Raw genomic sequence first — 14,524 nt, 5'->3', positions numbered from 1 at the left:
ACTTTTGGTATTCACAGAAGGCATTTAGGAGTCCTAAAGTTAGGACTCCTAACTTCTGTGAAAACCAAAATGAGTAAGTGCCTTCTGTGAATACGAAAATGGTAGTAAGTTTAGGATTTTGTCTTAAAATAGTTCTGTGAATCGGGCCCGTAGTCCGGGTGGTTACTGTATCTGCTGTAGTGCGCTGCGTGTAGGCTGCAGGTCACATCCCAGTAAGAGAGCTAAGTGGGTTCGTGAATTTGCTGCAGAGATGGAGGTGTCGAAGGTAGATCACAAGTTCCTATCTTTGCTCAGGTCTAATCTGGGTTCTACATCCACAGCTGCAAAGGCTTGCAGAAACTGCTCAGGGCGAACATTTGAATTTCTACAGGGCTGGTTGAAACTTTTATTCCTCTAGGTGCAAAAACGAACAACTTTCATTTCGGTAGTAATGAATACATATTAAAGTCCCAAAAATCTAATGAATTGCGCCAAGACTACAAATCCCATGAATAATTTGGCTCTCAACCGAAATCCTTGAAGTGAGATTTGCACCTTTGGTGAAGAGGAGCCCCCTGGTAACCTTACAAATCAGCTGCAGGGCCCGGATTGTCACTTCACTCCATGTCAGCCGGAAACGCGTTTTGTATTAGAAACCGGCGCATTGTGGGTGTTGAAGTCTTGCTTCACTTGTATTGAAGGTCAAATCAGTACTTGTCCCACAGATGTTTTCTCAAGCATACGCCTCATTTCCAAACTCCTCTCACTAGAAACTCAGCACGGCTCACGCCTCCTTCCCAAACATCCATGCAGCTTCACGTGCCAAAGCGGAAACATTGCAAGTTCAATGTTTAATTAAATAAAAGCTACCTTTCTACGGTGTTAGAGTAAGAGATCATAATACAGTGTACAGGAGGTGCCTGAAAATGTTGTTTTTTGGGGGAATGCCTTTAAAGGAAGTCATGGGAGCGTGAAATAAAACCAAGGCCACTGGGATTATGGAATTATGAGACGCTATGGCAGGCGTTTCCTGCCACATGCCACATCATTTACCATTTGGTGCTTACATTTGCCGATTTCAACATAAACAATTTTTATCTAAAATGGATGAAAAGGCACTACCAAAAATAGCAGCACACGCTGCAGCGAAATGGCAGCTCTTTTAAAGTCACCGGGTCAACTTTCTGTAATGTATTCAGGGGTTAAACTCGTGCTAATGAGGTTCAGGCTTTGCTCAGATGGTAATATTATGTGTTTACATAATAAACCTGCGAAATAATACTGCCTCAGAATGTGCCACACTATGCTTCATAATGTGTCCCTTCCTGCCGCATAATGAGCCCTCCATCACTCTGAATATTACTGTCCCTTTCAGATCTCCGTAGGCTTCTGTGACTCACGTCGCAGCAGCTGTGAGGTTTACGATTAAGCATTCCATTCATCATCTACACACGTCTGAGAGGTCACAAGGCGTCTACAGTTGCTCCTCTCAAAAGTTGGAAATTATGTAAGAAAATCAGCCCAGGGCCCCTGTAGAGAAGGTTGTTGGGCCCCTGTGTTGGACTGGCCTTCCAGGCAGGCTGGCACTGCCAGATGGGCCGGCTCCAAAGAGCAATCGTGCAATCTGGGTTTTTGTTGGTCCTGTGAGCCATGATGGGGCCATAAAACTAGCCCACACGCTGTCCGATAGGCCAGTCAGGTACTGATGGACCCCAACAGTGGGGGGTCGAGTCCTTTCACCACTGATGTCCCAGGATCGGATCCACTATGGCCACTAATAACTGAGCACCAAGTCTGCCTCTTTAGCAGTTGACCCTCAGGGTAGAGACACGAGCAGTCCAAGGCTTCCTCAGGGAGGTGGTGCCTGTTTAGAGACTTAGAGCCAGTGCTTAATTTGAGCCGATGGTTTACGGTGCTCGGCACCTTTACTTATAACAGCCTACCACATGGAGGCGATCTCTGCTTAATTTATTGATGAAAGACAGCTGTTTATTTTTGAAAATGAGTTAACAATGACTAATAACTGCCACCCAAGCCATTCTTACAGCATAATCTGAATTGTCACACTTGTAGGAGTGTGATGGTTAGTAGTTGTGTTAGTGCTGTCATAGGCAGCGGAGCAATGTGTGGTGCAAACTGCCTCCTGATGAGGGATCTGGCGCTTATGTTTTTTTTTTTTTTTTACAAATTAATCACTGCTTAAAACTCAACTTTCAGCACAATCGCTTTTAATAACGAATATCAAGCCCAGAGATTGTTCTTACAAAAAGATGAACTAATTAAATATACGTCTTATTCAATACAAGATAAAGAACTTAAGGTATAACTACAGGAAAAGCATTTAAAAGGAGATGCCGAGGGAACGACCCAGGTGCCCGCGTACAGTAGATAATGCAAGTAGGTTACTGTGACCCGCAGGTTCGCCTCTTGTGCTTGCACCCCACCAGTTAAATATTACAGAATCAGAACAAGTCCTCAAGGATACCAACAGTCTACTGAGCAGTGGCAGTGCCTGCAGGTTGTGGTTCCTGCACCCGACCCAGCCTCTTCCTGAATGTGAGTAGCAATGTTGCAGCTCCTACAGGTGAGCTGGAGAAGTAATTCAGGGGCAGATTTACAAGCCCCCTGCGCCACCAGTACGTCACTTTTTGTGACGTACTGGTGGCATATCTTACTACTCCATATTTACAAGGACAGAAAAAACCAGCCTGCGTGGTTTTTCCTGTCCTTGTAAATATGGCCCCTTTACACGCAGCCCTTTGCGTAAAAGGGGCGCTGCATGGGTGTTGTTGTGAGTGTTTCCACACAACACCCATGGAAGGAGACACATTTCCAGATGTACGACAAATCGTAAATCTGGAAATGCGTCTGAATGCTACGCCTCCCCTGGGGAGGCGTAGGGAGGCGCAACGAGGAGAAATGTTTTCATTTCTCTTCATTTTTTCCTCTTTCAATGTGTGCTGCATTCTACAGCAAGCATTGAAAGAGGAAAATGCCTGCAGTGATTGTTTTTGTGCAGAAAGGTGCACCTTCCTGCCCAAAAACAATCTCTCCAAGACGCAGACATCCTTGCACCATGGTGCAAGCGTGCCTTCGCCGGGGCATGGCTGCAGTTGGTGCGCCAGCGAAGGGGGAAGCACAAAGATGCAACATATTGTTGTAAATATGTCGCATCCCTGTGCTTTGAAAGTGACTCAGTGCAGCGCAGCCAAATGGCTTGTGGGATGCCCTGAGTCACTTTCATTGTAAATCTGCCCCTCAGTCTCCAGTGTGATTCAGTCCTAAACAAAACACCTGACATTCACTCGAAGGTGAAACCCCAGCTACAGGTCTGTTGGCGAAGTTACAAGAGTACATAAGAGGACTAGAGGTGGTCCCAGGAGCCCCCGCTCCATGTTTTCCAGCACGACTCTGGGAGTCAAGGGTCATAGGGCAGCGACAACCAGCCCTGGCTGTAGAGTGCACTGGAGGGCGCTGGAAGAATCCTCTTTTTGCAACATGACACTTGTGCACAGTAGGTCTTGGGTTTACCACAGGGATGCAGTCACAAGTTCTTCTATGCAAGTGAGCTTCTGGTGCAGTGCTTAATTTGAGCTATTGGTTTCAGGTGCTCGGCACCGAATTGTCAACACCGGCTCCTGTGACAGTCTGCCACAAGGTGGTGCTGTCTGGCTAATTTAGAGATGAGCACAACAAAAGTTAATTATTAATTCAAAATACAATAAAAATGACTATTACCTGCCGCCAAGCCTTTCTTATAGCTTTGGGGTACTGAAATAGTCCGAATTGTCACACTTGTCGGAGTGTGATGGTTTTTAGTTGTGTTGTCTCTATCATTGGCAGCATGTGAAAGGTGCAGCCCCCTTCTTCTGGGCAGCAGCTCCTCAAGGCTGCTGTAGCTGGACAGCTCCTCTGTGCAGACTTCATCCTCCCTGGGTAACCTCTCCACTCTCTCTCAGCAGGCCAGGCTGTCTCCTCTTCAAAGCAGACCCACAGCTCTCCACCAGCAAATAGTTGCAGGTTTCTTCAGGGGATGTCTCCTCACCTGTGGAATACTGTGGATCTCAAATGTTTCCCAGCACTCTGCTGGAGGTCACCTATCCTGGTCAAGAGAAATTCTAGATCATTTGTGTCTGGTCTGCCTTTCTCTTATGCCTGTTCTATAGACACAGGTTGCTGATTATTGGAACTCTGTTTTGGAGCTGGTTTGAAGCAGCTCTCTTACTTTGTGTGTCTTTCAACCCTGGAGGACAGACAGTGTTTGTCTTCAAGTGATGCTTTAGAAGCAGAGGGGTGATGAGGGGGCATACAAGGAAGGTAGCCTTTCTTGTGAGCACAAAGAGGAGTGAAGCCCACCCACCAGACACGTATCAGCCTTTTGGGTCAGCACCCCTGGCGTAAGAAAGGCAGGCCCACACCTGAAGGGTTCATCCTGCCCTACTAAAGAAACTGCAGTCCCCACCCTCTCACAGCCTCCATCCAGAGTAATGGTTGTACCTTAGCGAGGGACAAAAGGCAGAATCCTAGCACGTGGTCTCTTGTGCACTTCATCAGGCAGCTCTCTCTTCACCCCTACATATCAGAGCCTATTGTTCCACAAGAGCCTCAGGAATGCAAGCAGTATGCAATGTATGTCTGGCAGGCTCCTGCTATCCTCAATGTATGTGAAACAGTCAGTGACAATCCAACATGGATTCCATTGAGAGATCCCCATACAGCCCACATGCTCCTCTGGCTCACACTGTCATCTACCTATCCTACACACCTGCACTGGTCATGGACACCTATCCTACATACCTGCACTTGTCATGTAAACCTATCCTACACACCTGCACTAGTCATGTACACCTATCATACACACCTGCAGTGGTCATGTACACCTATCCTACACACCTGCACTGGTCATGGACACCTATCCGACACACCTGCACTTGTCATGTACACCTATCCTACACACCTGCACTAGTCATGTGCACCTATCATACACACCTGCACTGGTCATGTACACCTATCATACACACCTATCATACACACCTGCACTGGTCTTGGACACCTATCCTACACACCTGCACTGGTCATGGACACCTATCCTACACACCTGCACTGGTCATGACACCTATCCTACACACCTGCACTGGTCATGTACACCTATCATAAACACCTATCATACACACCTGCACTGGTCATGGACACCTATCCTACACACCTGCACTGGTCATGGACACCTATCCTACACACCTGCACTGGTCATGGACACCTATCCTACACACATTCACTTGTCATGTGCACCTATCCTACACACCTGCACTGGTCATGGACACCTATCCTACATACCTGCACTTGTCATGTAAACCTATCCTACACACCTGCACTAGTCATGTACACCTATCATACACACCTGCAGTGGTCATGTACACCTATCCTACACACCTGCACTGGTCATGGACACCTATCCGACACACCTGCACTTGTCATGTACACCTATCCTACACACCTGCACTAGTCATGTGCACCTATCATACACACCTGCACTGGTCATGTACACCTATCATACACACCTATCATACACACCTGCACTGGTCATGGACACCTATCCTACACACCTGCACTGGTCATGGACACCTATCCTACACACCTGCACTGGTCATGACACCTATCCTACACACCTGCACTGGTCATGTACACCTATCATAAACACCTATCATACACACCTGCACTGGTCATGGACACCTATCCTACACACCTGCACTGGTCATGGACACCTATCCTACACACCTGCACTGGTCATGGACACCTATCCTACACACATTCACTTGTCATGTGCACCTATCCTACACACCTGCACTGGTCATGTACACCTATCATAAACACCTATCATACACACCTGCACTGATCATGGACACCTATCCTACACACCTGCACTGGTCATGGACACCTATCCTACACACCTGCACTAGTCATGTGCACCTATCCTACACACCTGCACTAGTCATGTGCACCTATCCTACACACCTGCACTTGTCATGTACACCTATCCTACACACCTGCACTAGTCATGTGCACCTATCCTACACACCTGCACTAGTCATGTGCACCTATCATACACATCTATCAAATACACCTGCACTGGTCATGGACACCTATCCTACACACCTGCACTGGTCATGGACACCTATCCTACACACCTGCACTGGTCATGGACACCTATCCTACACACCTGCACTGGTCATGACACCTATCCTACACACCTGCACTGGTCATGTACACCTATCATAAACACCTATCATACACACCTTCACTGGTCATGGACACCTATCCTACACACCTGCACTGGTCATGGACACCTATCCTACACACCTGCACTGGTCATGGACACCTATCCTACACACATTCACTTGTCATGTGCACCTATCCTACACACCTGCACTGGTCATGTACACCTATCATAAACACCTATCATACACACCTGCACTGATCATGGACACCTATCCTACACACCTGCACTGGTCATGGACACCTATCCTACACACCTGCACTAGTCATGTGCACCTATCCTACACACCTGCACTAGTCATGTGCACCTATCCTACACACCTGCACTTGTCATGTACACCTATCCTACACACCTGCACTAGTCATGTGCACCTATCCTACACACCTGCACTAGTCATGTGCACCTATCATACACATCTATCAAATACACCTGCACTGGTCATGGACACCTATCCTACACACCTGCACTGGTCATGGACACCTATCCTACACACCTGCACTGGTCATGGACACCTATCCTACACACCTGCACTGGTCATGTACACCTATCATAAACACCTATCATACACACCTGCACTGGTCATGGACACCTATCCTACACACCTGCACTTGTCATGTACACCTATCCTACACACCTGCACTAGTCATGTACACCTATCCTACACACCTGCACTAGTCATGTGCACCTATCCTACACACCTGCACTAGTCATGTGCACCTATCACACACATCTGTGCTTGTCATGTACACCTATCATACACATCTCATCAAATACACCTGCACTGGTCATGGACACCTATCCTACACACCTGCACTAGTCATTTACACCTATCATACACACCTGCAGTGGTCATGTACTCAGAAAAAAGCAGAAGGGGCGTGGCAACACAACCTTGGCAGAACTTTAGGCCAGTAAGTTATGTTATGTTATGTTATGTTATAGGTTTTTATTGTGCGCACAGCTACTCCAGCTAAGGAGCGTCCTGGCGCATTTGACAAGAGAGTGCATAAAAAACATAACACAGCTAAAAAGAGAGGACCAGGGGGGACCACTCTAAGCACATAACAGAGACTGGGGTGAAAAACTAAAACAGGAATGTTTTCAAGGCTTTCCTAAAAGCCATAAGATCCTCTAACAGGCGCAATTCCACCGGGAGAGAGTTCCAGGCTGAGGCCGCCTTTACACCAAAGGAGCGGCCGCCCATGCGGCAAAGCCTGTATCTGGGGACTACAACCAGGGCCTGGCCTTGGGAGCGAAGAGTACGAGTAGGAACATAGAGGGAAAGAGAGCCAGACAAGATTTCAGGGCCAATGCCTCTCAAGATCTTAAAAGCCAGGCAGAGTACCTTGAAAAGAATACGCTTCCTTATTGGGAGCCAATGTAGGGAGCGAAGAACATTCGCCACCGAGCAGAATTTAGGGAGGCCGACAATCGCCCTGGCTGCGGCATTTTGTACCCGTTGTAATCGGGTAAGCTCAGCCTGATTGGCCCCGACGAGAAGAGAACTCGCGTAATCCAGGCGAGAGATGACAGTGGCCTGGATTACTAACTGTCTAGTTGGGGCATCAAAGTACTTAAGAACAGGTCTTAAGCCTCTCAACAGACCAAAGCAACAGGCCGCTGTTCTTTTAGTGTGTCCTACGAAGGTCAGACCCGAGTCTATCCACACTCCCAGATTTTTCAGCTCCAAAACCGGCACCGGGGATGGTCCCAGCTCAGATGGCCACCATTGATCACCCCAGAGTTCCGCTCCCCTACCGACAACCATGACTTCTGTTTTAGTGGCATTCAGCTGGAGACAGTTTCCTGTCAACCAGCTAGCCACCGCCTTCAATTCATCCTGAAACCTGGGGGCATCTACTTCCGCATCCCCGCTGAGAGTAACCGCCAGCTGTGTGTCGTCGGCATATGAGACCAAAGTTAGGCCCCACTGCCTAGCGACATCAGCTAGCGGTCTCACATAGAGATTAAACAACGTGGGACTCAGCGAGGATCCCTGCGGAACCCCCATGGCCAGTGGTTGGAAGTTGGACTTGAAGGGAGAGATGGAAACACAGAAGGAACGATTGCCAAGGTAGGAGCGGAACCACTGTAGAGCCTGTCCGCCGACACCTATCTCCTCGAGCCGATGCAGGAGGATGCTGTGAGAGACTGTGTCGAAGGCGGCGCTGAGATCTAACAATATCAGCGCCGCCGTCTGTCCAGCATCCAGCACCGCACGGAGATGTTCCACCATCACAAGGAGGGCGGTCTCCGTGCTGTGCCCAGCACGGAAGCCGTTTTGTGTGGGGTCGAGGACATTGGTTCGTGCAAGATACTCAGACAGGGCCAAGTTGACATGGGCCGCTGTTATCTTCGCCGGCCAAGGCAGCAGCGAGATGGGACGATAGTTTTCGGGCTTAGATGGGTCCAAGGAAGGCTTTTTGAGGATGGGAGACACCACCGCCTGCTTCCACTTAGTTGGAGCCACCCCTGCCTCCAAAGATAGGTTGACAAGGGAACACACGACGGTGCGCCCCATAAAGGCCTGCTCTCTAAACAGAGCAGGTCTAACTGGATCGGATGGAGAACCAGATTTAATTCGCAAAGCGAGTTTGTCAAACCCATCTAAGGAAAGAGGGGGAAAGGAAAGCAGGGTGGTGGAGTGTGGCGTCGCATTAGAACTTCCCAGGTCGATCCCTGTGTTAGGGAATGCCCGATAGATTATTTGGACTTTCCCCAGAAAATACGCAGCCAGGGATTCACAGTGGGAGGTGGAACTCACCACTACAGAGGAAGTTCGCTTCGCTACCAGATCCTTCACAGCCTTAAAGATGTCAATGCAAGGACAAGGAACAGTTCTACACTGCAACTCTGATTCAGACACAAGCTGCCACCACTGCCGAGTGTACGTCACCCACACGTAGTTCTTTTCCCACTGAGGGTCCACTTGGAGCTCCCCTTCAGCCCACAATGCCCGGCTCACGATCCCTGGTCCCAGAGCACACACACAGGACTGGTGCTCAAACGCGCCATTGAAATGTCAACATACCATACAGCCTTGCAGTTGGGTAACTCAGGGTAGGGAGCATTGTCATAAAACCATACAAGGGACATTCCTGATTCCTGAGCAGTGGGTCTACTGGAAAGTCCTGATACTGAGAATGAAATAGCAATCCTTGGAAAATGCCTGTGAGTACACAGAAGGAAGCCGTTTTCTTGCGTTGGCAATGTCAGGCAGACACTTATAACTGCAAAAGTAACCTGTCAGCAAAAATGTTATGTATATATTAGAACAACCTACTTAGATGGGCTTGTGACTTGCGCATTGTGAGCAAGCCATTATTTAAGAGCGATTGCGCATTTCCAGGTTTTAATAGTGCATTACTGAGCGTGTACCTGTTGCTGTCTCATACCCACTTTTACACTTAAGGCCTCCAAGGTACCTGAAGATAGATAACCCAACTTGCCCTGAAGATAACCCAACTTGCCAGGATCACACAGTGTGGCGTAGCCCAGATTAGAGAACTCATTGCCCATGCTGACGCAGCCAACCGGCTTGACCGAGACCCACCTATCTTATCTCTGCCCTCTGTCGGGGTGCAGGACCGCCCCCCCCCCCCGTCTCTCTCCACCTCGCGCCCCCCCCCCCTGCAATTCTCATCCTTTCCAGCGGGTACTGCCCAGAGCTGATGCGATGCCTCCAGCCCTAGAACTACACACAGCTACGCACTGGGATACCGTTATCATGCCCATTCTAGCGCCTAGAAACCAAAGAAGGCGCTATCCCGCACCCTAAAGCTAATGATACCGCCTTCCAGCAGCACGCAACGTATACGGTCAAGTTAAGGAGCTTTTACAGGCCGGGTCTGAAAGCTCATAAGATATAGGTCTAGTCAGAAAAATAAAATGAATTATTTGTGAATAAATAAGTTAATACATGCAAGGTTAGTTGCCTGACATACTATGAGAGACAGACAGACAGACACAACGTACAGACTTACTTTTTGTCAGAGATGCTGTCAGAGCTCTTCCAGTCCCCTCCAAGGACAGGTAAGACAGTAAGTAGTAGATCTGTAGACAGAGCTCGGTTGTGTTTCTAATGCTAAACAAGCAGGCCGCGCCCCTGTCAGACATGTGTACCCTGTAAGCACCGGCGGTGTACTGTAAACAAGGCCTGGGTCAGGCCAGAGTCAGTCTGGTCTGGATCACAGCGTCCCAAAACAGGGCCCCCTGCATGAGACAAGATGGGGATGACAGGGTGAAGGCGAGGTGAGAGGTCAGAGAGAACCGGAAAGGAGTGGGCGTCGCACACGAAGAGAGGAAAGGGAAGACAATTGGGTATTTGGTGTGAGAGAGCAAAAGAGCCGAGGGGTCCACACTGAGAGAAAATGGCAGAAAAAAAGAATCAAGGGAAGAAGATGGGACATGAGGTACGGCGAGGAAAAAGCGCGGGGTTAAAGGATGAACGAGAATTGGAGAGAGGAAAGAGGAAAGAGAAACGGTGGCATGTATTAGGGAGAAAGGTGGTATGCGTGAGGGAAAGTAAAGGGGTCGAGACAGACAAGAATGGCGTGATAGGGGAGAAGAGGAAAGGAAGGAAGTTAGGGCATTTTCTATGGATGAGGGGTGAAAGTGACATCCAAGAAAAAGGCAGGAAGCCTCAGTGAGAATGGTCGGGTGTAGTGAGAGGGAGGGTCCGTCAGACTAAGTCCCTTATTATAGGTTGCAAATTCCAATGGGACCAGTAACCATAGCTATAAGGCTCATCGAAATTCCAAGGGCCTCATTTATTTGGTTTTGCCGTAGGGAAGCGCAGCAGGCCTTCCTGCTGCGCTTGCCTACGGCAAAAGAGAAGGGATACGGTTCATTCCTGTAATTTTCCCCTGCGCCGGCGCACAATGGGCTGCCTGCACCAACGTAGGCACCTTTGCACAATGGTGCAAGGGTGCCTGCGTTGCGAGGATGTTTATTTTTGTTCAGGAAGGGAAACCTTTCTGTACAAAAATAATCACAAGAGGCTTTTCCTCTTTCTATGTGTGCTGCATAGAAAAAGGAAAAACGAGGAGAAATAAAGATATTTCTCCTGGTTGCGCCTCCCTTACACCTCCCCTGGGGAGGCGTAAGCTTTTGGCGCTGCCTCAGATTTACGATTTCTCGTAAATCTGGGGCAGTGTCAAAAGGCCATGGATGTTGCTGGGACTGCCACTAGCAACACATATCGCCCGCCCCTTTAACGCAGAACACTGCGTTAAAGGGACTGATATTTATCAGGCAGCATTAAACCAAAAAAAGTGGTTTAGTGCTGCCTGATAACATGCAGGCTTCTGCGCCACGGAACGTCACAAAAAGTGAAAATGCCCTAACTTCCTTCCTTTCCTCTTCTCCCCAAGTTTTTATCATTTCACAAAAATTTCAGCTGCTCAAATACCAGATTACCCATAATCTGGCCTTTTTTTGCCAGAATATGTCCATTCTGGTTAAGGCAGGACCAGATTAAGTGCACTTTGTCCGCCTCCAGTCCACCGCATCTCCAGCTGTTGGAGTCAGCCGCGACGTGGGGGTACGGGCTGGGCGGTGACGTGGGGAGGGGGAGGGGCAGGGTGGGGGGTAGTAATGCATGGATTACGGACTTTAAAAGGTAAGTAACCATAAAAATAAATAAAACGAATTTTGTTGCACACGCTGCATCACCAAATGCGATGCAGTGTGTGCAACAAAATTTGTTTTATTTATTTTTATGGTTACTTACCTTTTAAAGTCCGTAATCCATAAATTACTACCCCCCACCCTGCCCCTCCCCCTCCCCACATCACCGCCCGGCAGGTAAACCCACTACCGGCCGCGGCTGGTTGGAGTTGAGACTGAAGTTGGCCCTGAGGAGTTTGAGTGGAGCCCAATGCCACCCATATAACAGTACAAGGAGATGAAACTTCAAACGAGGTTCCTGTAATCTCTCCATTGTGAGTTTATAGTATTTCCAGCCATTATTGATTGGTGTACCCAGAGGGCAGCTTGGCTTGCCAGACTTCTTCCATATATGGTCTCGGTTGTCTAGAATGAACATCTTTAATCAATAGGCAGTAGCGACCAGAAATTACTCAGCAGTGGCTCCTCTGCTATGGCAGAGGTATGCCACCCCCGCTAGCAGCGTAATAAATGAATAAAAATAAAACGATAATAAACTTGGGTTTATTATCCTTTTCTTTTGTTTCCCAGCTAAATCTTGGGGGGGTGGGGGGATGACATGCACCAAGGGGGACTGGTAAGCACTGATATCAGTGCGCATGCCGGTTTGGCTGCCATCTCAGGTCGGCCAAACAAACATGCACACTGAAGCTGTTTCCAACCCAAGCTGTGTTGCCGGGTTGGAGACAACAATCACAGGCTCCCAGTCTCCCTGGGAGTGCAAATCGAGGGCGTTCAGGCCAATCCCGAAGCTGCTATCATGCATGACAGCAGCTTCAGGATTGGCCGTAGGGGAGTCTGGAAGCCTGTGCCTGCAGTGGAGACACAAGAGGAGCAGAAAAAGGCGATGTAGCTGGCTGCAGGTAGCAGGTAAGTTCATTTCCCCCCCCAATTTTTTCGTTGGTGTCTCCTCTCCCCCTTCCTTGCCACTCTCCTCTGACACCGGCCGCTACAGAAATTAATCCACCATCACTTGAGGTATAAGTAAAGAAGAGATTCCCGGATGCTAAAAGGTATTCTATCAAGTTAACTGGTCTAACTGGTCAGACAGTGTTTTAGCTGTAAATATCTCAACTCCTGTCCTTTATCAGCGTCAAACTGTGCATCATTTGAGCCTCCCATTACCCAAAGTGTGGTCTAAAGGATATAGCAGACATAGTTTAATCAGCGAGATACCACCATCTTTATCATTTGTACTCTCTCCCAAAGCAGAAATTGTAATTTACTACATTTAACAAAATCAAGTGTTGTTCTATCCAGCAAAACAGAGGAATTACCCACAATCGTCATGGCAGTGTTTTTGGTTCAACCAAATTCCCAAATACTTCAGTTTGGTTGATACCGATTTAAAAGGGAGATCCGATATTGATGATTGGGCTGCTAAAGAATTCAGGGGGGGTTCTTTTAACTTAATTGATTTTGTACCCACAGAATCTGAGAAACTTGGAAATGATCTCTAAGCAGCCTCACAAGCAGGAGGGTGGGATTGGAGAGCATCAGTAACATGTCATCCTCTCATAGTAACCTTTTTATTCCTCCCACTACTCAATCTATACATTCCACACCTGCTGATTTTTTAATCACTATTACCAGAGGTTTAAGCTACAACAGGAAGAGGGGAGCCAGGAAGCAACCCTGTCTAATGCTTCTCTGTATTTACATAAATTGTAGATGAAACATCCAAAGGTCACTGTTGCAGCAGCCTCACAGTAAAGCCAGGTAATTTCCTGAATGAACTTGGGTCCTAGACCAGCTCCAGCCTGTATACAAAACATGTATAGTCAACCAACCCGATTGAAGGCTTTCTCAGCATCCGAAGACACTGCACAGGTTTCTCTTTCAGTTCATTTCTGTTTCCACATCAAGGACATAAGAATTCTCATGTAATGTGTGTAAGATCTCCCAAGGACAACATCAGATTAGTTCCTGTGCATCAGTAGAGGTATGGAGTTTTGCATTCTAGTGGTTAGCACCTTACTCAATCAATTTTATATTGTATTAAATCATTCCCTAGTTTTGGTATGAGGGTGATGATTGCTTTGTAGAATTTGAGTCACAGAACACTCTCTCCTACTATTTCAGAAAAGTCCTAGCAGAGCACAGGAGCAACAACGTGTGGGTTAACTTTGTAAAACTTGATTGGGAATCCATCCCGAGGCTTTTAATCATGGAAGGAGGAGACTATCCAAAAAGTAATTTTCATGCTGGAGTGAATAGTCCGCTTCAGCTGTATAAAGCGATGCAAAGAAGGATGCAACCTCCATGGAAATGTCCATCTGGTTGGTCATTAGTCTACTATCCTTGTTTCTAACTGCGGGATTGTCCTGGATGAGGTGTCCTGCTTTGACTGCACAACCAATGGCCAACCAGTTTTTTAGCCTTGTCCATATTGTTTGCATTTTAGTGCCTACTCTGCCTTCAAGGTGAAGATGAAGTTAAGTTTAGATTTTGCCTCTATAATAGCTTTCAGAAGATCCGGATATTGGTGAGTATAGTATTTCGCCATCAACTCCTTATTTTCCCTTTCCAGGTTTGTCTAATTTTGTAATCGTCGATTGCAATAAAGTTGAGTCTTTCATTAACTGTCTCCTCTCAAAGGCCTTG

At 47.7% G+C, this 14,524-nt stretch overlaps 1 long non-coding RNA gene across 1 annotated transcript in view; it reads right to left on the bottom strand.

Annotated features, from left to right (window-relative positions):
• Positions 1 to 10,329, bottom strand: part of LOC144767622 (uncharacterized) — a 94,085-nt gene extending 83,756 nt beyond the window's left edge. The window contains exon 1 of the long non-coding RNA XR_013598284.1: positions 10,237 to 10,329. This is a non-coding gene — a long non-coding RNA (uncharacterized LOC144767622). The remainder of the gene's footprint in view (positions 1 to 10,236) is intronic.
• Between the last annotated feature and the right edge of the window lie 4,195 nt (positions 10,330 to 14,524).

The sequence above is a fragment of the Lissotriton helveticus genome, chromosome 7 (assembly GCF_964261635.1).
Source record: "Lissotriton helveticus chromosome 7, aLisHel1.1, whole genome shotgun sequence".
Lineage (NCBI taxonomy): Eukaryota > Metazoa > Chordata > Amphibia > Caudata > Salamandridae > Lissotriton > Lissotriton helveticus.
Note: the sequence above shows the minus strand (reverse complement) of the source record. Positions and strands in the feature narration are given on the sequence as shown.